The 21,065-nt window shown below is 51.7% G+C and overlaps 2 long non-coding RNA genes across 11 annotated transcripts; both read right to left on the bottom strand.

The window, feature by feature from the left end:
* Window positions 1–466: 466 nt before the first annotated feature.
* Window positions 467–9,925, bottom strand: LOC122237172. 8 transcript variants are annotated; one of them, XR_006215395.1, is made up of 6 exons: window positions 9,601–9,925; window positions 7,956–8,337; window positions 2,837–3,044; window positions 1,265–1,376; window positions 1,055–1,164; window positions 467–845 (listed from the first exon to the last, which is right to left on the bottom strand). It is a non-coding gene; the product is annotated as an uncharacterized LOC122237172 (long non-coding RNA). The 8 variants fall into 8 exon arrangements; XR_006215396.1 differs by having other exon boundaries at window positions 2,837–3,041; XR_006215393.1 differs by lacking the exon at window positions 2,837–3,044.
* An 841-nt stretch (window positions 9,926–10,766) lies between these two features.
* Window positions 10,767–20,745, bottom strand: LOC122236955. Of its 3 annotated transcripts, none has more exons than XR_006215135.1 (4): window positions 20,566–20,745; window positions 13,359–13,783; window positions 11,756–11,849; window positions 10,767–11,571 (listed from the first exon to the last, which is right to left on the bottom strand). It is a non-coding gene; the product is annotated as an uncharacterized LOC122236955 (long non-coding RNA). The 3 variants fall into 3 exon arrangements; XR_006215137.1 differs by lacking the exon at window positions 20,566–20,745 and adding an exon at window positions 15,930–16,016; XR_006215136.1 differs by lacking the exon at window positions 11,756–11,849.
* Window positions 20,746–21,065: the final 320 nt, after the last annotated feature.

The following is a 21,065-nucleotide window of genomic DNA, read 5'->3' as shown; positions in this document are numbered from 1 at the left end:
GTTGAGGAGAGGAGAGACCCCCGCGGGCAGCCTCTGAGCCCAGGAGCCCGAGATCGTGGCTTCTAACTGCGGTGAGAGCCTTCAGCCTTCAAGGCGGCACCGAGCTGCCGCGGACGCGGAAGCCAACACTGAACGTTCTTCGCCGCCTCCCCCCTTCCCCCTCCCCTGAGTTCTGCTGGGGGGCCGGTTCATGGGAAGTTGGTTCATTGGAACTGTCCCCGCCGCCCCGGTGAGAAATGGGACGTCGTACACTGTGTCCCCTGGAGAAAGTCTCCCATCTGTTCGCTCCGTGAGGATAATTACGTGGATAAATTACCCGCCTCCTCGTCCCTCCCCAGCCCGGGTGAGAGAGGGGGTGTGCTCGGGATGAAGGCTCCCGAGTGACCTTTGAGATGGGCGAGTGTGACTAAACCGGCTCCTGCATCAGCCATCTGCCCGGAGCTCGACCGCGGTATCGATTTTCTACTCGAGGGGCGGAAACCGGACGTTTATTTTGAAATCTGTTCCGTAATGAATCTGCGATTTGGGAAGGGTGCTTCTGCAATTACTAGCGTTGAACTTGATGTGACTTCCAGCAACAGAGAAAGTCACTGTCACTGGGTTTACTTTTACCTCTCATTGTCGAGAGGAAAGACCCCAGGCTGAGCGGTGCTTCCCACCAGAGCAGTGCATAAATCTCTCTCTGAACACCTCGGCTGCACATTGTGTCACGTGGGGTTTTCTCTACGTCGGGAAGCCCTGGCTCCGGGGGTGCGGATATCGGGGAGGAGTCAGCTCTTGGCACCGACCAGAGGTAGTGCCTTGGGCAGTTCTCTTCCTCTTCCAGGGCCTCCAGGCTGCCTCCTCTGGAATGGGAGGAGGAGATTTAATTTCAATTGCCCCCATAGTAGGGAGAATAAGGTTCCCCCCCCCCCCACCACCCTCTTGAGACATCTGTGCCCTCATCCTTGGAAACCAAAGATGCCAGGTTGCATGGCAAAGGAAAACGGAAGTTGCCGATGGAGTTAAATGGCCCATCAGCTCAGCTTCAAAGAGGGAAGTGATCCTGGGTTACCTGGGTGGGCCAGTGTCAGCACGAGGGTGCCCGCAAGTGGACGAGGGAGGCAGAGGAGGGACAGCCAGAGAGATGGCAGCTTGAGGAGGGTTCCGCCCGGATGTCGCCGACTTTGGAAGAAAGAGGCCAGAAGCCAAGGAAGGCTGGTGGCCTCCAGAAGGTGGGAAATTTGAGGAACCAGAATCTCCCGCCCACGCTTCAGTTTCTGACCTTGCAGACCCATTTCGGACCCATGACTCCGAAGCCAGTCTTTGCAGAGCGCTTGTCACATACCAGGCCGTTTGAGGAACTTATGCGTGGCTCACTGCATCTCGAGAGGAACCTGAAAGGCAGGCATTGCTGTTACGGCCACCGTTTGACAAACAAAGAAACTGAGGCCCAGAAGAAGAGCCGGGGGTCCAACCCTTTGGGTCGTCGGCCTATCTCCCATTCTCTGTGCAGACAGTGGAAACTTCTTCAATCTTACAGAAGTGCTTTGCAAATATGGCGTCCAGTTAAGGTGGCCGCCAGTCCCAGTGTGCCTGGAATTATCGTTAATGGCGCCCCTTCCTGCTCAGTGAGGATAAGGCTTGGGGGGTAAATCACACAGTCACAGCAGTGTGTTGAGCCCTGTCTCCCAGGGCTGACCCAAGCCTCAAGGAAGAGGGTGGAGACGGATGAGTGAAGGAATGCCAGCCAGGCTCAAGGAGCACATAAGGAAGTATGACTTGCCTCCGAGTCCCGGTTCTAGGGCCATTTTGTTGTCTGACGCTGGGGAGACAAGAGCCCACACAGTCAGCCCCCAGCCCCGGGCTAGCCTTTCCTGTCTTTTTCTTCACTTACGGGCTTCTTTGAGGATCCCTAAGCACGATCGGGCGCACACCTGGCTCAGCGACTTTGCACTTACCCACGCACATCACCTCCTCTCCTCCCAGAGCTCTGTGTGCAGACCTCAGCTTCTCAGAGAAGCCTTCCTGACCACTCTGTTTAAAATTGCAAATGACTCCTCCCCAAACCTAACTCCTTTGTTTCCTTTACTGTTCTGCATAAATCCGAACACCCATCTGACATATTATATATGTTACTTCTTCATCCTGTTTATACCCCATCGGCCCCACTGCAATGCAAGGCCAGCGGTCTGTCCAGGGAAGGCCAGGGGTTTGTCCTTTTTAAAAAATGACTGCATCCCTGGTACCAGCAGGCAGCATCTGCCGTAGAGTCGGCACTCGATGAATGAATGAATGGATGGATGGATGAGCGGATGAATTCAGGCAAGAAATGATATCTTGCCTTGAATTCGTAGACTTGAGAAACAAATTAATTTGAGAGATATTGGAAGAAAAGCTTCTCATTCTCATTTCACATTCAGCAAACTTCCTTTGATCTTGCCGCATGTATTGTCCTCTTAAGAGATTATCCTAATATTATGTAAACTTTCATTTATTTTTTTCCAAGACTGAAGGTTTCTACATTTCATTTAGCCGTGCATCTGGAATGCATTTTGATGTACATAATGAGATATGGAGCAGATTGAATATTTTTTTATCTAGATCATTAGGCGCTCACAAAATGTTCTGAATATCATTCATTGAATAATCTTCCTCCCCCCCAAAATGGAAATTTACTTTATCACGTCGCAAAGTCTTACGTCGATGCTGGTCTTTTCCCGAACTTTCTACTGACCTCTGTGGCTCTGTTCCCAACCAGCTCCACACTTCAGTTATTACAATTTGACGTGTGAGAGTCCCTAGTAGAGCTCACGCCATGATTTCTTTTTTTCAAAAAAAATTTTCTATGACTTACCTTTCCAAATTCACGTTAGGCCATGTACCTCATGGCAACCTTGTGGAACTTCATTTTTTTATAGATTGAAGAAAGAGGCAGTAAATACCCAGCCAGGATTAACTCCATGCAGGAATATACTATGCATCGCATTCTTTCTTTCTTTCCATAGTTTTACTCATATGGATCGCAGACACATGTTGTTGCCTCTAAGTGCTGAATATCACTGCTGTGGAAAATTAGATTTGTTTCTGGTTTGGGTTTAACTGCTTGTTTTTATTTTTTATTTTATTTTATTTATTTATTTATACTTTTTATTTTATTTACTTATTTATTTTAATATAATTTATTGTCAAGTTGGCTAACATACAGTGTATACAGTGTGCTCTTGGTTTTGGGGCCAGATTCCCACGGTTCATCGCTTACATACAACACCCAGTGCTCATCCCCACAAGCGCCCTCCTCAACGCCCATCACCCATTTTCCCCTCCCCCATCAACCCTCAGTCTGTTCTCTGTATTTAAGAGTCTCTGATGGTTTGCCACCCTCCCTCTCTGTTTGTAACTGGTTTTTCCCATTCACTTCCCCCATGGTCTTCTGGCAAGTTTCTCAAGTTCCACATATGAGTGAAAACATATGACATCTGTCTTTCTCTGACTGACTTATTTCACTCAGCATAATACCTTCCAGTTCCATCCATGTTGCTGCAAATGGCAGGATTTCACTACTTGGCAACAAGAAAGAATAACTGCTTATTTTTAATACAGAGGGCACGTTAATTTGGGAATCTGGATTTTGTTCCGTCAACCTTTTTGTTATTCTCACATCAACATCAAATCTGGTAGAGCAATTTCCTCCTAAACTCCCTTCCTTTTTCAACAAATGCCTAGGTTTTCCTTACATGCTCTTCTCTTTATGGGAATGTTATCATTGACTCAGTCGGCTCCCTAAATATGTACTGATCTTGTAGCGCGTTGGACTTCCGGACACGATTATAATCTCTGGAAGTTCTAGTTGATTCTTGGAGGTCTTCATTAAGTACGTGGTCTGCTGATGCTCTTTGTTCAAATACCGTCCTGTCTCTCACTGTTCACCCAAGGGTCTGGGTGTTAATCAGGTGCTGTCCTTTGACGCTTTCCGGTCACTATCCTGGACGTGACTTGCACCCGTCTTTCCGGTCAGCAGGTCACACGTTTACGTCTTGGCTCCACATCTTGATTGTAAGGGTCTCTGCTTCCGGCCCAGAGCTGCCCACACTGGGAGCTGCAGACTCCCGGTCAGTAACTACCGGCTCGATCAGGCCAGAGAGCAGAAGGAAGTCATGTGTGAGCTGGGGTCTTCCCATCGTGTACTGAAAGAGCTCGGAGTGCAGATGTCGTCCAGGGATTCTCCAAATAGTAGGCTGGGATTTGGCAGAGGGACCCGTCCTTAGGAACATCGAGCCTCATTCATACGAGACTCTCGGTGCCTCAGGCGATGTTCTAAGGACCTTACACAAGGTAATTCACGTAATCCTCATATAAAGTGGGTACCATTATTACACTCCTTTCTCGTACGAAGCTTCTAAGCACAGAGACCATTGGGTCGCTTGTCCAAGGTAATGCAGTTAGAAAAACAACCGAGCCAGGATCTGAACCAGCGGAGTGTGTCTCCAGAGTTCATGCTTCTAACCACCACACCCACCACCTAGGGGAGTGCAGCTTACGGAGAGTTTCTTATTGTTCCATTAGTACAGAGTGCTTGGGCAGCGTGCCAACTTTGACCTTTTGGGTGCCAGGCAGTTTCCGGTACACTGACAGAACCCGTCAATCTCTTCTAGTTTCCATTTCGTTCTGCTCTCTCCGAAAATAGCCTGCATGACCTGGAAACCAAGGTCTCTGCATTCTCCAGGGCCCCGCCTCTGAGCACTGGCCGAAGAAGACGTTGTGTAAATAGGGCGACGTGCCCCCACGGGACCCGGTCCCCCTATAATGTGGATGATCACATCCACAGGGCTCCGGGGTGAGGAAGAATGGCCGCCTCCTTGTTCACAGGGAGAAGATGTCCAGCAGAGGGATCCTGGCTGTGTCTGTAGACTCTCATTTCCTGCTGGTGGATAAACAGGTGGCAAATGGCCTGCCAAGGATGTGACCGCAGAGCAGGATGACCCCACTGGCCACTGCAGTTCTCCTGACATTCCCAGCTGGAGTGATTTGAATAATGGTTCTGATTTCCTATTGTAGAGCACAGGAGATAGTCAGGACCTTGCTGGTTGACGCCTCCAGCATCGTGGCTTGCGGAACTGGGGGCGTCCAACATCTCCCTCCGGGTGCACGGGCATCGTGTCCAATGTGGTGACAGCCCATGATAGCCAGGTCTTCGTCCCCATAGGGGCCGGCGCTGACGGAGGCCAGCAGCCATTTCATCAGTCTGCAGCTCCTAGGCAGCGAGCGGTCGGCCTGGACCATTATAGAGTCACAGAGAGGTCAGGATCTCAGAGATCAGATCCTTCCACCGCTGTTCCTGTAGACAAACCAACGGCTCAAGATCACACAGTGCATCCGGGCCTGGGAAATTAGGGGGGCGCTCTTCTTTTCTTGAGACTCCCCCGACCTCTCCCTGGGAGTCCTCACTGGCTGAAGGCATTACCTTCGCCTCCGTGTATACCTCCAAGCCAATTCTCCCCTGAGCTCCCATCCTGTGCATTTGGTGGCCCAGACATGCTAATGTAACCTCTCCAAATTGAGACTCATACCTCCCTCTCAATCTGTGTCTTCTCCATCTCGATCAATGGCCAGGCCATCCTTGCAGTTGCTCAGGACCCGCACCTGGGGGTCATCTTTACCACCTTCCTTTCTCTCCTAAGCCACAGCCGATCCACCGGGATGGTTGTATGGGCCCGATCTTTGGAAGAGATCCCCACCGCTCCCCACCACCTCCACTGCTGCCCCCGGGTCCGAGCCACCGGGTCTCATACCTGGTTTCAGTGACGGCCTTCTCATTGCCTCTCCCCTCCCGCCCTCATCACCCCATCGAAGCAGTCTAGGTGATGCGCGATATCTCTGCTTAAAACCCTCTGTTGGTTTCTCATCTCATGAAATGGAAGAGAAATGAAGGAAGATGGAAAAAGAAAGCAGTGCACCAGGAACTGGCTCTGGCGTCTGCTTCGTCCTTCTCTGGAGAAAAATGGGCAACTTTCTCCAGTGTCCAATGGTTAGAGTGGCTATTTTAGGAGGTCAAGGCGTCAGCGGCCCATGGGTTGCCCCCACCTCTCCTGCATTCCCTCCCTGACTCCCCACTGAGACCTGTCCTCCCTGATCCACCCTCCTGGGGCCCCAGACTCAGGGTCTGCTCCCCCTGACTCTCACCCCCTTTCCTCCTTCCTCCATGGACCCATAGGTCCTTGTAGGCTGCTCTGCTGATGAACAGGTTCCCAGAGACGGCGGAAGCAGTGGGAGTCTCCTTCTCAAGCTCCAGCCTCTGTCCCAAGCCCCAGATATTGACATTCTCCGTCAACTCAAACCCAGAAGATTCAAAAACATTGCCATCTTCCTACCCACCCCCAGTCCACTTCTCCTTCAGACTTGTCTGGTTCTGCTCAGCCATCCGGTCACTCACCGAGGCTCAAAGACATTGCGGTCACTGGGGTCATCTTTGGCTCCCCCCGGGTGTCGGTTAGAATGCTTTGGGCCACAGGGGCGCCTGGGTGGCTCAGTCGGTTGAGCGTCCGACTTCAGCTCAGGTCACGATCTTGCGGTCTGTGAGTTCGAGCCCCGCGTCAGGGTCTGGGCTGATGGCCCAGAGCCTGGAGCCTACTTCCGATTCTGTGTCTCCCTCTCTCTCTGCCCCTCCCCCGTTCATGCTCTGTCTCTCTCTTGTCTCAAAAATAAATATGTGTTAAAAAAAATTTTTTAAAAAGAATGCTTTGGGCCACAGCTAACAGCAACTCCAACAATGATTCATAAAAAATAAGAGTATTTAGCAAAAGATCGGGCCGGGTAGCTGCAGGCATCACATGGCCTTCTCGTGCTGCAGTCGGGCATAAAAGGGCAGTTCAGGGAGCATCTTTTTTGTGCCAGTCCTTTTTAAGGACACAGACCTTTTCCAGGGGCTCCGTCACACATCCTCTTGGGTCCCCTTGGCCACAATGAGGTCATGGGCAGTGCTTACTGCAGGGGGGTCGGGAAGTATCGGGCACGGTGCTTGGGATAGTCAAGATTGGTTTTGACCCACCAAGGCCCACCCATTTTGCCTAGAAAATGCTCAGGGATGTGTTGGCAAGAAGGGTGGGGATGGCTGTTGGGTGGGAGACACCACACTATCTTCTCACATCCCCAACATCCTGTCCACACTATCTTCTCACATCCCCAACATCCTGTCCACACTATCTTCTCACATCCCCAACATCCTGTCCTGGGTGCAGCTTTGCCATTTTCTTACCCCCTCCCCCGACCCCCCCTTCCCGCCCCACCCCCCCCGCCCTGCCAATGCCTCTGCCGTGTCTGTTTCATTCCCGTTACTAGTGCTTTGACTCACACGGCCCCAGCTCTCGCCCTGATAGAATATCTGCCTCTAACTATCACACTGCCTCTGGTCAATCTTTTCTCTCCCAAAAGACCGACACCCTCTCTGAGTACAATTCTAACTGTCACTCTGGCTCCTGACTATCTTTAGTGGCTTCCTATCTCCCAAGTTAGATAGAAGCCTCCTCACATGGATAGTCAAGGCCTTCCACAATATGACTGCTGACAAAGTAAAATCAGCCCCGTTTGCAGTGAGACCCGGGAGGGGATCCAGGAAAGAGGAAAACAACCCTTCCGGCAGCTGGCAGCCAGCAGTTAGGTCATGATGGAGCCATATCAGCAGGCACAATGCTCACAGAATACAAATACGTTCAGAAAACGACCATCTGAGACGAGGCAGAGAGAGAGAGAACACAGAAGTGATTGAACATGCCCCTCTCCTGCTAATGTGAGTGATGCCTGCCTCTTCACCACTGAGAACGCGAGCCCTGCTTTCACCTTTCTGCCTCCGAGATAAAAATATTTCAGCCACCCAGCCACCAAAGTGTCCCACCTGGTGACCCTGCCTCCTTAATCCCCCCGAGGAAGCGTTCAGCAGAAGCCCAAGCCGTGCAGAAGCACTTCCCCGTCCCTCTTACCGAGATGCTCCGGGCTTGCCGTGGGGGGGTCTCCTCTGGTGCAGCGGGCAGGACGAGTGGAACCGTGTAGCTGAATCCCCAGTGGTCTTTGGTTGGCGGGATTCACATCGTGGTCCAACCTTCCAACTTCACCTTCCTCGGTTCCCCAAGACCTCCTTTACAAGTCAGAACTTTGTTTCCAGTTTCGCACAAAATTCTGACCAAGCCTCTGCATGCAGCTTTCATTTTTCAAGAGGTGCGGAGGACGGAGAGAACGTGTTGATTGCGTTCACTGACCATAGATATGGGATCGCCACGATCCAGATTATGAGAAACCCTACTGGTCACACAGCCCGGGACGGCAACAGAGGGCTTCTCAGGAAAAGAGGCCTGGAAGGGGAATCTTAAAAGACATACACCAAGATCTACCGAATCAGTAACCTTAGCTCTAGGGTCTGAGGAGGCCCCTGGGGTGGTGACGCCGTGGAGATTGACAGGGAGGGTGGTGTTCCCTGTGAGTCAGAAGGTGGCTACTTCTGGAAGGAGGGTAGGGCTGGCACTGGGATGCGGCCATGGAGGGGCTTGGGGCAAAGTGCTGTTTCTAGACTTGGTCCGGGTCATAAGGATGTTATAAGGATGCATTTTCGTGTGTTTTTCGGTGACCGTGTTTTGTTTTTTTTTTTTTAATTTAATGTTTATTTATTTTTGAGAGAGAGAAAGAGAAAGAGAGAGATAGGGAGACACAAAATCCGAAGCAGGCTCCAGGCCCCGAGCTGTCAGCACAGAGCTGGACGTGGGGCTCTAACTCACCAACCATGAGATCATGACCTGAGCTGAAGTCGGTCGCTTAACCGACTGAGCCACCCAGGCGCCCCTTTCGGTGACCCTGTTTAATTTTCAAGTGAAAAGGTTAAAACGTGTAGCCTTGAACAGGTCCGGTTTCTGCAGACAAGGACAAAAGCAAGGAGCCCAGATAGGAGCCATTACGGCAAACCAGGAGGGGTGATGAATGGGACCCGAATCACGGAGGCAGAAAGGAGTTGGGGGCTGAGGTCAGACGCTGGACATTTTGGAAGGACCGACAAGATTCACTGCCACATTGGACTGAGCAGGAATGAGAGAAGAAGAGCAAAGTTATACCACATCCTGGTGAACGCGGTGGCTGACCAAAGGCGCCACCTTTGTATGGACGGGATGAAGGTTTCACACAAGTGTTTGAGAAGCCATCATTGCCTGCAGGGGGGTGTTGGTGATCCCTGTGAAGGAAAGGGTGCCTTTCTTCTGGAAGGATCTCATGCCTGTCACTGAGGCGCCTGGTCACACTGAGATGGACAGACATATGGACAGTCGCTGGAAGCCGTGTAGCCCAGACACGTTAACTGACCGTGGGACGTTTGACGCGGACAGAGCTGCCAAACTAACCTGTCAGGTTTATATTGCCCTAGGAACTGGGGCGTCACCCCCTCCCCGTCCCCGACCTACACATCTATCCTTCTCACTCCTGAAATTCACGTGAAGCGGGGTGTCCTTTTTGTGGGAGCTCATTATCCGTTTGTGAAATCGAATAATCTGTCTTGTCTCCTTAAAAATGTCAAGCTCATAAAATAAGGGATCAAGGCACTTAAGTAATTTAAGGGGAAAGACGGTCACTAACCAAGTCTTTTACCTTTGTTTCAGTAGGCAAGCGAGGTAGGTGTCTTACCAAAGTCTGCTTTTTGGCAGTCGGAATCCTATTCGCCCACTTTTCTTACGATTTCTGACATGCGTAAGTTACCTTCTGCTCCTGCTAGCTGTAGGGTTTCCCAGGCCTGCTCCCTGACATGTTTTACCATCTTTAAGCTGACAGCTCCATGGGCCGGGGGAGCTGTTAGAGTCTAGGCCCCTAAGCGGGTGTCCTGGTGTCCCACTCAGAAGCAACCATCCACTGTGAGCCAGTGTCTTTGCAGGAAGGCTGCCTGCAGCTTTAAATGGGTCCCCCAACCTTGGGCACGGGCAAGGTGCAGCCCGCTGTGCTAGGAGTGAATTATGATGTCAGTATTCCAGAATCCCTAATGAATTCTCCTGAGCACAGCATGCTGCTGCCCCACCTCCCCCACGCCACGTTTCTGGTTGATTCATGAGCAAAGGCACAGAAAAATCCATGGCTTTGGGGGAATAAAGAAGAGTGAGATCATTTCTGCGTTGAGAAATCACTGTGCTCCGATCGTTGTATCTGTTAAGAAAAGAACGATTTCATCTTCCATTTACTCACCTCCTCATTATCTAGATTCAGAACCCTTGCCACTCCCCCTCACCCCCCAGGCCAGAGGTGGGGTCTACACCCCTGCCCGTACCTCCATCCCTGCTGATTTTCCCCAAGAGAGAAAATCCAGCCATGCCTTTCAGGGGGTAGTTGTCTTCGCTAATTGGGACCTATTTTCAATCCCGTGTAGTTTACGTGAAATAAATCTGCAACCCCCGGATAAATGTCATTGCCTCCTGGCCACAAAGAGGCAGCCCCGCATGAAAACTGTGATTGGCTGAGCCCAGCGAGACCCCTTCGTGGCCCTGCCCAGCATGGGTGCCAGGCTTCCCACCAGCTGGGGCACCCTGCTGATCCTTGGGGGGAGAGAGTCACTTGGCACAGTCATCCCGCTCAATATTGACGCCTTTCGTGGGGTTGCTTAGGCTAATTAAAAGTCACGCTGTGCATGACTTTAATTAGGATTCACATCAGGCCAGGCGAGGCTTTCAAAGGGAGAAGAAACCACAGACTGAACGTTCAGAGGGTGAGGGCAGCAGAGAGGGAGGGAAGGAGGACAGTTTATTTATAACCTTTCCTGCCACACGCACGCTGTGAGGCCAACAGACACGTGTTCCTCTGCCCTTCAGGAGAGGAACCTGTTTGGTTCAAGTCTTCATAAGCTGGGGTTTCTGGGGTTCCCCCTCGTTGGAGCGGAGGCTCGCACGCTCACTTCGTTGAAGATGAGGAAGGGTCAGGGTTTGGGGCTACAGCCTACTGTTGGCTCCCGGGGTGGCCACACCCGTGAGGTCCGGCCCCTGGACTCAGGGTGGACCCGGGGTTGACGGTGCACGAGAAGCAGAACCACTACTGTCCGGCAAGGCGGGTGCTCTCTTCAACCAGCTTTGACCTCGGGTGGGTGGTCCCATGTCAAGTGCTCAGCACAGAACTCGACACGCGGGTAGCAGTCCTGAGGAATACATCCATTTTGCGTGTTTCTTCCCTTAGGTTCCCGGTTGTTGTGATGTTAGAGACTGGATTCAATTCATGTCTGTACTCTGAGGGTCTGGAAAATGGCTCTTCGTGGTGGCCACACAATGTGTTTGCTGCTTACCTCAGGGGGAAATGAGAGGGAATCAGAGCCCATTCCGAACGGGGAGCAATGGGTATCCATGGGAATGCCCTTGGCTGCAATTACACAGCACCTGACAAACTCCATCTCAGGCTTCAAAAACAGTTTCTTGTCTCATATGAACAAGCTCTCCGGAGCCCTGAGATCCTTGGGCTGGTGTGGCAGCAATGTGACATCACCATGGACTCGGGGGTCTTCCCACACTTCTGTCCTACCTTCCTCAGCACATCGGCTCTTTGTCCTCATGGTCACAAGATGGTTGCCAAGATCCGGATCTCCCATCCCTAGAAGGGAGAAAGAGTCAGGGGCAAAAGATTTTGTCATGAGTTTTGTCTGTTTTGTTTTTTTGTTTGTTTTTTTTTTTTACAGGGTGGGCAGCCCCCAGCTTATATCTTATATCTCATGAGCCAGAACAGATTCACGTGCCAACTCCCAAACCAATTACTGACAAAGTGGAAAAAGATGTACCATTATGGTTATAGTACAGATTGGTCCTCTACGATTAAGATGGGTTAGGTTCCCTGAGATCTTGAGATCACTAGCTCCTTCCTCCACACAAAATCTGTTTGTAGGAAAGAAAAGAAAGGTGAGGGCTGTTGGGTAAACAACCGAGAGTGTCTGTATTACTGTTGCTGTTGCAACTGTTACTAGAAGATTTCGCTAACCCGATGGGAACTTGACCCTTATCGTCAGGTCTACTGTAATGCAGTGAACGGTCACCACACTAGGAGTCACAGAAGACCTGGGGAATAGTCCTGGCCCTCCTGGTAAGTAGGTTCCTTCTTGGCAATAGGACACGGGGATCTTCTCCTTTCCCATTTGACATCATTAGCTGCATGTGCCTCACGAACATAAAGTGGCTGCTGGTGTGCATGCAGCTTCATCTGTGTCCTTCACATAGTGACATCTGATTATGTCTCCTTGGTCACCTGCCTAGCTGTTGAAGGCTGGGAGCTTTTTAAAAGCATGCTATTTAGATTTAGATACCAGAATATTCAGCTAAAAGTGTTGAAAGTAGCCACCCTAGAGTGCAAGAAAATTGGAGCAAAGGGAAGGAGAAAACGCCTCTTCTGTAACAAACCTTCTAAAACTGTGTGATTCATCTGTGTGCACATACCTTTGATTAAATAAATTGAAAAAAAATAAGATTGGGGGGTCATCTGTGAAGTGGGTCTACACCCCAACCTTGACCTTACCTGGGGGGAGGGGGAAAAGGCAGTAACTGACCCAGATCCCTCTGCCGCCTGACTCCCATCTCCCCCTCCTCCAGTCCGGTTGCTGCTTCTCAGCTGCAGCATAAAGCCAGAGAAGCGATTTCATCTAATCACCTGGGTCATTTTCTCAAAAATCGGTTTCTTTTTAACTGCTTTTTCATGAGGAACAAAAAGAACATCAGAGGCAGCCAAATTGCTGTCCCTGCTGGCCGTCGCTCTGCAGAGGGGCTGGCCTGAAAGGGGCAAAGGCCTTCCGGGCAGCCTTCAATTTTCAATCCATCTGGAGAGACAGCGGCCTCCGTGCTCCTTTATGAAATGAAATGGCAACTTAGGGAGAGGCAAAATAAATCGGAGGGAAATGCTTTTGACACACGCCAGAGAGCAGCGGCTGACCCGAGTGAGAGGCCCAGAATCAACTTCTATTAACCCCTGTGCTTCAAATTCTTTGAAAGCTCTTCAAGCTCAACTCTTGAAACCAGAAGTCAACTCAGAGGACTGGCCTTTGAGCCCAGCTTGGGTCCTGCCTTGCTGTGTGGCCGAGGAAAAGTCACTCAACCTCTCTGGGCTTCATTTCTGCAGATGTCAAATGAGGTGGGATGATTTCCATTGTCTCAAGAAGACAATAGGAGAAGCAAATAAAACCACGGTCAATGAGGTCTACCTGCACTTATATGCCCTTGTTATACGGGGCGGACGTGGACGAGAATGACAACCACAGGGAGGGGCCTGCAGGGGGTGGGGGGCTCTACAGGGAGGGAGGGGCATGCACGGGGCGGGGGGCGGGCACCCGCGGAGGGCTTCCACTCCTGATATCTGGGAGGGAGAGGCGTGGCTAGTCATTATAGTATTCTTCGTACCTTTCCTCCATCAGTTTCTACATCAGTGTTGACACTTCCGGCTGAACGAGGCCACTGTGTAAGGAGCTGTCCTGTGCCTTGTGGGACGTGTGGCAGCATCCCTGGCCTCTACCCGCTAGATACCAGTCGCACCCTCCCCTCCAGGTTCTGACAGCCAAAAGTATGTCTCCGGACACCGCCAAATGTCCCCTGTGTGCAAAATTGTCCTCAGTTGAGCCACCAGTCTAGAAAAGAGAGGACGTATGTCCCAGAAATATCAGATGGCTTCCCCAAAGTCACACGGTCGGTAAATGAGAGGTCCGGCATCCAGCTCTCATCCATCCCGTCCCATCACGTGCTCTCCAAAATCCGTGTCCCTTGAGCGGGTATTTTTACCGCCAGGACCGCAGTAGACTTTCGTCCGACATGAATACGACTGGATACACCTGGCAGAAAATAAAACATGGGACGATTATCTTCAGGTTGACAGCAGATATGAAAGCAAAGATAATGCTAGTAATTAAACATGGACTATGGAAATGCATGTAAATACCCCAGCCGGCCACGCCCCTGCATGGAGCCCCGCCCAGTAGGAGGTGGAGACTCAGAGGGTCTGAGCTCTTCCCTCACTGGGTCTCTGTTGTCCGGGGCCAGTCCACTTGGGCTCGTCTACCCAAGTTGGGGGTGTCTCTGGGGTTTGAATTAGAGTCAGTCATTCCTGCACTTGATCTTCCCTTTGTTCAGTAATTTTAGAGCCTGAGCCACGCCCAGTTTTGGGTGCTACCCCACTGTTTTCCAGACAGGAGGGCGCTGCCCTCCCCAGGGCTCCGCAGTAGAGCTGGGACATGGCTGCCTGGTCGGAACCCACAGACCCTGAGGCTCGGATGCTTAAGAGGAAATGCAAGGCCTGAAGAGGCAAATAAACTGTAAGCAAGCCCCTCGCCCCTTGCGAGACGTGGTTCACGTTTCCAGAAGCTGATGGATGGTGCCCTGGACACAGGGCACTGGGTAACTGGAGGGTTCTGTGACAGGGTGGGTCATTAAGTGTTGGGGACGTTCCGATGCGTGGTGTTGTGCCAGGCAGGGCAGGCAGTGGGACGATGAGAACAATGATGTCTCCTCCAGCCCAATCCTTTCCATATGTTCATGAGCTATGAAAATACTTCTAGTCCAGAACGTGGCTCAGACTCTCAGTGGGCCTCTGGCTAATTTTTTTTTTAAATTTTTGTTTGTTTATTTTTGAGAGAGAGAGAGAAAGAGCACGAGCAGGGGAGGGGCAGAGAGAGAGAGAGGGAGACACAGAATCCCAAGCAGGCTCCAGGCTCTGAGTTGTCAGCACGGAGCCCGATGCAGGGCTCGAACTCACAGATTGTGAGATCATGACCTCAACTGAAGTCGGACGCTTAACCGACTGGGCCACCCAGGTGCCCCGAGGCTAATTTTTTTTAACTAACGTTTGCTAAATGCATCCCAGGTACAGCCAAGCTCGAGGAGCTTTACCATACTGCATCTAAGTCCCCAACAAATTCAGCTGTCCTCATGGAGGGGGACGGAGCACGGAGGACTCAACATGGGTGGGGGTGCTTTAGGGGTGCCTGGGCGCTGGATGCTGGCATGTCGGAATAGGCCAGGGAAGCTCAGAAAACCTGGAAAAGAATGTAAGAAGAATTTGAAGGGTTTCCCAAGCATGAAACAAGGAGGGAGTTCGCCACCCATGCACATGACTGCTGCAAGCTTCCTCGGTGCCCTTGAGGAGTCATTGACCAAACAGCGTCAGCCAAAACAATGGTTAGAAGGACAGGGGCTTGAGCCAGGCTGCCTGGGAGGCATTCACAGCAACCTCACTTACCGGCTGTGCCACCTTGGGTAGGTTACTTAACCTCTCTGTTCCTTAGTTTTGCTGTTTGTAAAATGGAATTATCATAAGGATATATATTAAGCTCAACCATATACAATTGCTGTTCCCCGTAGGAAATTGTCAGTAATTGGCAATTTCATATGGTTCAGCCTAATACTCCGTAGGGTTCTGCGAGGGATTGAGTTAATGATTGAAAAATACTGAGAACAGTGCCTGGCACCTAGTAAGCTCTACATACGTGTCAGGATCACTATTTATAAAACTTTAAAGAAATGTAGAACATCTTTTCCATGTGTTTGCATGGAGCGTTTCCCACCAGTCATTTGCTTAAAAAAAATTTTTTTTTTAATGTTTTATTTATTTTTGAGAGAGACAGAGACAGAGCGCGAGCAGGGGAGGGGCATAGAGGGAGACACAGAATCCGAAGCAGGTTCCAGGCTCTGAGCTGTCAGCACAGAGCCCGACGTGGGGCTCGAACTCACGAACCGCGAGATCATGACCTGAGCTGAAGTCGGACGCTTAATCGACTGAGCCACCCAGGCGCCTCGAGAAAGAAAGTTTTAAAGTCGTTGCATTAAATATGGACTGGATATTATGAGTACTTTCAGAGATTTTTTTTTTTTTTTTAAGAGAAATTTTGACTGGGCCGTTCACTGACTTAAGGTCTTGGCTGAGTTCCTAGGCCTCTCTGTGCCTCAGTTTCCTCATCCGGAAGACGGGGAGGATCCTCGTACCTGCTTCGCGGGGCTGTGGCGAGACGATTAACAGACAGAAGCAGGTAGAGACTCGTGGCACATGATGAAGAGCCAGGTAGATGCCAGCTGTTGCTGTTTGGGGTGTTATTTACTTATCACCATGGCAACTGACTTTGCATAAGAGGCACTCCACTGCCAAAGGGAGAAGTTGATCTGTCCCTGATTTCAGGAAAAGTTCACGAAACAGAACATTCTTGGATAAGATAGCCCCAAAACATTAAAAACCACGTCCTCCTGTGAATAATTGCATCGTACCAACAGACTACGCTATGGAGAGACGGCATCACCACGGAGAGAGATCAATCCAGGAAGGCTTCCCGAAGGAGGGAGTTCTCGGCCCGTCTCAAAGAGATTCAGAGCGGGTCGGAGGAGAGCTAGGCCAAGGCGCCCAGAGAGGAAAGAAGGATGGCGGAAAACCCAGCAAGTTGTAGTTGGCAGATCTCGCATTAACGATGGGATCAGGACATGGGCCCATCTCCTGGCAAGGGGCCATCAGCACTTGTCAACGCCCTCCGGTGTCCCCGGGCAAGAGACAAATCAGAAATCACAGGTGCACGCAGTTGAGGACATATTATGATCATGTCGGGGCCGGGCATCTGCCTGAGCGTTACAAATGTTTATGAATATTAATAACCGTTTGTTCCCAAAGGACCACAAATCAGTTAATTAGGGCCCTGTCAACCTGTTTATATTATCTATAAATGAAAACCCATCAGCAGCCAAACATGAAATTAAATGGGCCGTGTGTGGGCCGCCACCGTTTCTGGATAAATTGCACACAGCCAGCTCCCCCCCCCCCCCCCCGAGTCCCCGCCCTTGGCAGGGAGGTGGGTATTTCTCTTCCCTGCCCGTGTTTTATTCGAGTCAGTGGTTCCTGGAGGCACATGATAGATGGTGCCTTGCGTGTGGCTTCGCGGCGTGAGGGGCGGGGGTGATTTAAGACCGCCGGTAAATTAGCTGCAATCCAGAGTCTTGGAAAAGACGGAGAATACCCATAAATCAATGCTCCATAGCCAGGTAATCAGGCCCCCAACCCGGACGCCGATCACCACAGGCCTGGGTCCATCCGTCTCCTTCCTGGAGCGATAGCACTGGGGTCGGGGTCTGGTTCGTGTTCCATCCGGACAGCTCCACATCAGGGGTCTTGGGCACGTTGTGTAGAACAAGCCTCGGAAAGTTCTAACAGAGACCGAGACTGAGGCAGAGAGAGGGAGAGATTCATTGGACAACCAGCGAGCGCGGGCTCTGTGCTCGGAGCCCAGAGACAGAGACAGGGGCGAGCAAAACAGACCAAAGTGGGGCCACACTGACAGGAGCAGGGAAAGATCCAGACCGCAGCACGCCGTGATCTGACAGAGGTCAGAGACCCAGACGCTCGCCTCATTACCCAGGTGGTTCCTTCCGGAAAACCTCCTTGTGAGGCAAATTCTTGTAATATTTTTTCCTTTGGGTCAAGAGACTGTGGTGTCCTGATCACATCGATGCTAAAACAAGACCGAAACCCGTGAAGTTGCATTAAAATGGGCCCGATTACTTGGAGAGTTAGCACAGAAGACGATCGAACCGGTGAAAATTGAACAGGGAAAATCCACCGCCCCACTGGTGAAAGTCGTGGAAAACGGGGGCCATATGGACGGGTCCCGGAGCGGCCTCCCTGGTTCATCCCCCAGCTCCGCCACTCACGGGCCGTGTGACCTTGGCCACGGTACCCAAGCCCTTTATGCCTCAGTTTCCTCATCTGCAACGTGAGGTGATCCTAGGTTTGACCACTGGGGAGGGTCAGAGGCGTTCCTATATGTGAAGTGCAACGTCCTGCCTCTCTGGGTGCTTGCCTGCCTGAAGAGAAGCAGGTAAGGAGCCCACAGTCTTATAGAGATTGGCTCTCGCTCCCTCCCGAGCTGGCTGTGCAAATGTGGGAGCTTCCTTAACCTCTCTGTTCTTCCACTCTCTCTGTTTCCCCTTCTGGCGGGTGGCGAGTGAATCTAACGAGCCGTGTTTGGCCACAAGGATGCGGACCGTGCCTTTACCTCGGAGGATGGCTTACTCGGTTCTGCCTGTGCTCCTACCAAAGTGCAAGGTGGCTACGGGGATGTGCTCCCTCCATCAGTGGCCTGTGACTCTGCTGTCGGCCCGCGACCTTCTGTCCTGCGCGGCAGAGCCCGTAAGTCCTTGCCGCCCTCCACGACGGCTAAGTCCTGCTGGCATCCGGCCCCTAAAGGAGCCGTCAGCGGGAGGTGACAGCGACCGTAATTCTGTTTTTATTATTACAGAGCGCCGGTCATTTCGGTCTGAGTGGCGCTGAGTGACGGGTGTGATTTAGGAATCTCATGGAGGGATTAGGGAGGTGAAGCATTTTCCTCTGAGGCCCATCCTGGCCGCAAACAAGTTTCTGTGGAGGATGCTGATAAAAAGCAAATTATTTTATTCTGTTCACAATCAATTCCAACTCCAGGCTGCAGAGTCCCCCAGGAAATAAGGTATTAACACTTCTCGTGTGGAGCTGAATTCTTCAAGGAATAGTAACCCTTAAACTGACGGAGGAGGACCCGGCCCGTCCTTCTTCACCAGCCGCGCGGCGCCTGGACGGATTTGGGGTGAGAAATGAATTCAGACCGCATTTCGCCGGGAGGAAAGGGTTGCCCCCAGGGGCCATTCCTCATACCGAGGGGAGGAATTTGTGCAGCAGGGTCCTTGGTCTGTGTCGTGGGCGCTGGGTCTTCCTGACCATCAGGGTCTATTCCGCCAACTGGTGACAACACCACGTCCTGTTTGGTGGGAACACCCCTCCCCCGCACTCAGTCCGTGTGGTTTGGGTGGGGCTGGGTCCATCCCTGGGTCCAGGAAGGGGCACGTTGACCCGAGGCCTGGCCCATCCCTTGCGCGGCCTCGGTCGCTGGCAGGGTGTGGCCACGTGACCCGGTTGGTCCAATCAGAGTCGAACCTGGGATCTTAGCTGCCCCAACGGGAAAGGAGACCGTTTTCTTGCCAAGACAGTTGCCGTGAGGGCAGAATAAAGGCCCCAGGTTGCTTCTCATTATCATTGCTGTCAGTCAGGAGTGAAGCCAACCAGGAGGCAAGCAGAACTGAGAGATGAAGGGAAACAGAGCCACATTTCCAGATTCCAGGTCACTGAAACCCTGGATCCAGCTGTACCTGAAGCTGCAAATGCCTCAGGCTTTCATTTACATAAGCTAACATACTCCTTTCATTTCAGTCTTTTTAAGTTTTTTTTTTTAATCTTTATTTATTTTTGAGAGAGAGACAGAGCGTGAACAGGGGAGGGGCAGAGAGAGAGGGAGACACAGAATCAGAAGCAGGCTCCAGGCTCGGAGCTGTCAGCACAGAGCCCGACGCGGGGCTCGAACTCACAAACTGCGAGATCATGACCTGAGCCGAAGTCGGACGTTCAACTGACTGAGCCACCCAGGCGCCCCCATTTCAGTCTTTTTGATTTGGGTTTCTGTCACTTTCAGTCGGAAGAATCCTGACGAAATGTCTCCTCGAAAGATGCCATCTCCTGCGGGGCACTGGTCTAGCCCAGAGCTTCTGTCAAAGGTGACACCCAGAGAAAATGCCCCTCCCTTTGCTTGGTCAGACACACATCAGGCTGGGCCCCTCAGACCCTTTGCTTTTCTTCTTTCTCTCTCTCTCTCTCTCTCTTTTTTAAAAAGTGTACTTATTTTGAGAGGCAGAGAGAGAGCGTGAGTAGGGAAGGGGCAGAGAGAAAAGGGGGGAGAGAGAATCCTAAGAAGGTTTCACCCTACCAGCACAGAACCCAGTGAGGGCCTCGAACTCGTGAACCGCGAGATGGTGACCTGAGCCGAAACCAAGAATCAGACGCTTCACGGACTGAGCCACCCAGGTGCCCCCTTTTCGTCTCTTAAGTCCGTGTTCCAAACTCAGAGAGCATGAGTCCGTCCTGATCAACCCCTCCTGTGTGCAAATGAACTCTATCTTCCCTCGACTGACCCAAAAGCCCTCGCACTTACTGCTTCTGACCTAACCCATCCGACTCCGAGAGGTGCTTTGTCCACAATCACACAACTGAAAAACCAGTGCTCAACACGGGCCTCAGTGGCGCATGGTGAGTGTTCTCGAAATATTCGCTAGGCAGATGAATCACCAGAAAGACTAGAAATCAGGCCTCCAGTTTTCGCGGGCCTCGACCGGGTCACGTCCCCAGAATCGTCATGCTCCGAAAACAGCTTCAGTGCCGGTACGGAGAGCAGACCAAGCTACCGACCCCAGTTTCTCCGTATCAGCTGCTCTGCTCCTGCAAAATATACTCTCACGTCCTCACCTAAGAGGCTTCAACGTCGGGTTTAAAATGTACTTTTCTCCAGGTTAATTTTCTTTGCTTCCCTGCCTCCTTCTCGGCGAGGCTGGCTCAGGCCACCCCCTGCCCTTGTCCCCCCCCCCTCCCCACCCCACTTTAGCTTCCCCACAGCGTTTGCCACCAGCTGGTGCAACGATTCACTTCAGATGTATTCCGTTTATCGCCAGCCCCAAGAGAACAGACCTTTTGTCTGCGGTTCAGCTCCTAGAAGACCTTCTGGCCCGGAGCAGATGCGCCATGAAAGTTTGTTGACTGAATCAATGAATGGATGAAACTTACTTGCTGACTTAGGTGATCTCTGTTTTTGTTTTTGTTTTATTCCCATGCCGTCCAAACAAGAATCGGGGGCCGCTCCTTTCTGTCCCTAAGCCTCCCCCATTGTCTTGCTGCTTCCAGAATAACAGATCCCGTCACTGGTGCCAGACGATAGCCGTCCTTAGCCCCCCGTGCGCCGGTTGGTTTTCCTCCTAGAAGCAACCGCCGGAAAGGGTGTCTTGTGTCCAGTGGCTGTCGGCTGGGATGCGGCCTCCCTGAAACCGGGCCCTCTGTGGGTTGCTATGGAAACACTGAACAGGGAAGGCCGGCTCTTCCCCCATCGGAGCGCGTGGCGGGGCAGATGACACGGAGGCGTCTCGGGGACCTCATCAGCGATTCCAACCAGCGGCCCCCGGAAGTTTCCCGCTCGCACCTCTCTGCCCACTTTTTCACTGAGCTCTGGAGGCGAGAGTGAGGGTCATTTCGGGTCCTCGGGCCTGTGGCGTTTTACAGTCTGCGGGATA

The sequence above is a fragment of the Panthera tigris genome, chromosome A3, assembly GCF_018350195.1.
Source record: "Panthera tigris isolate Pti1 chromosome A3, P.tigris_Pti1_mat1.1, whole genome shotgun sequence".
In the NCBI taxonomy this organism is placed as follows: domain Eukaryota; kingdom Metazoa; phylum Chordata; class Mammalia; order Carnivora; family Felidae; genus Panthera; species Panthera tigris.
Note: the sequence above shows the minus strand (reverse complement) of the source record. Positions and strands in the feature narration are given on the sequence as shown.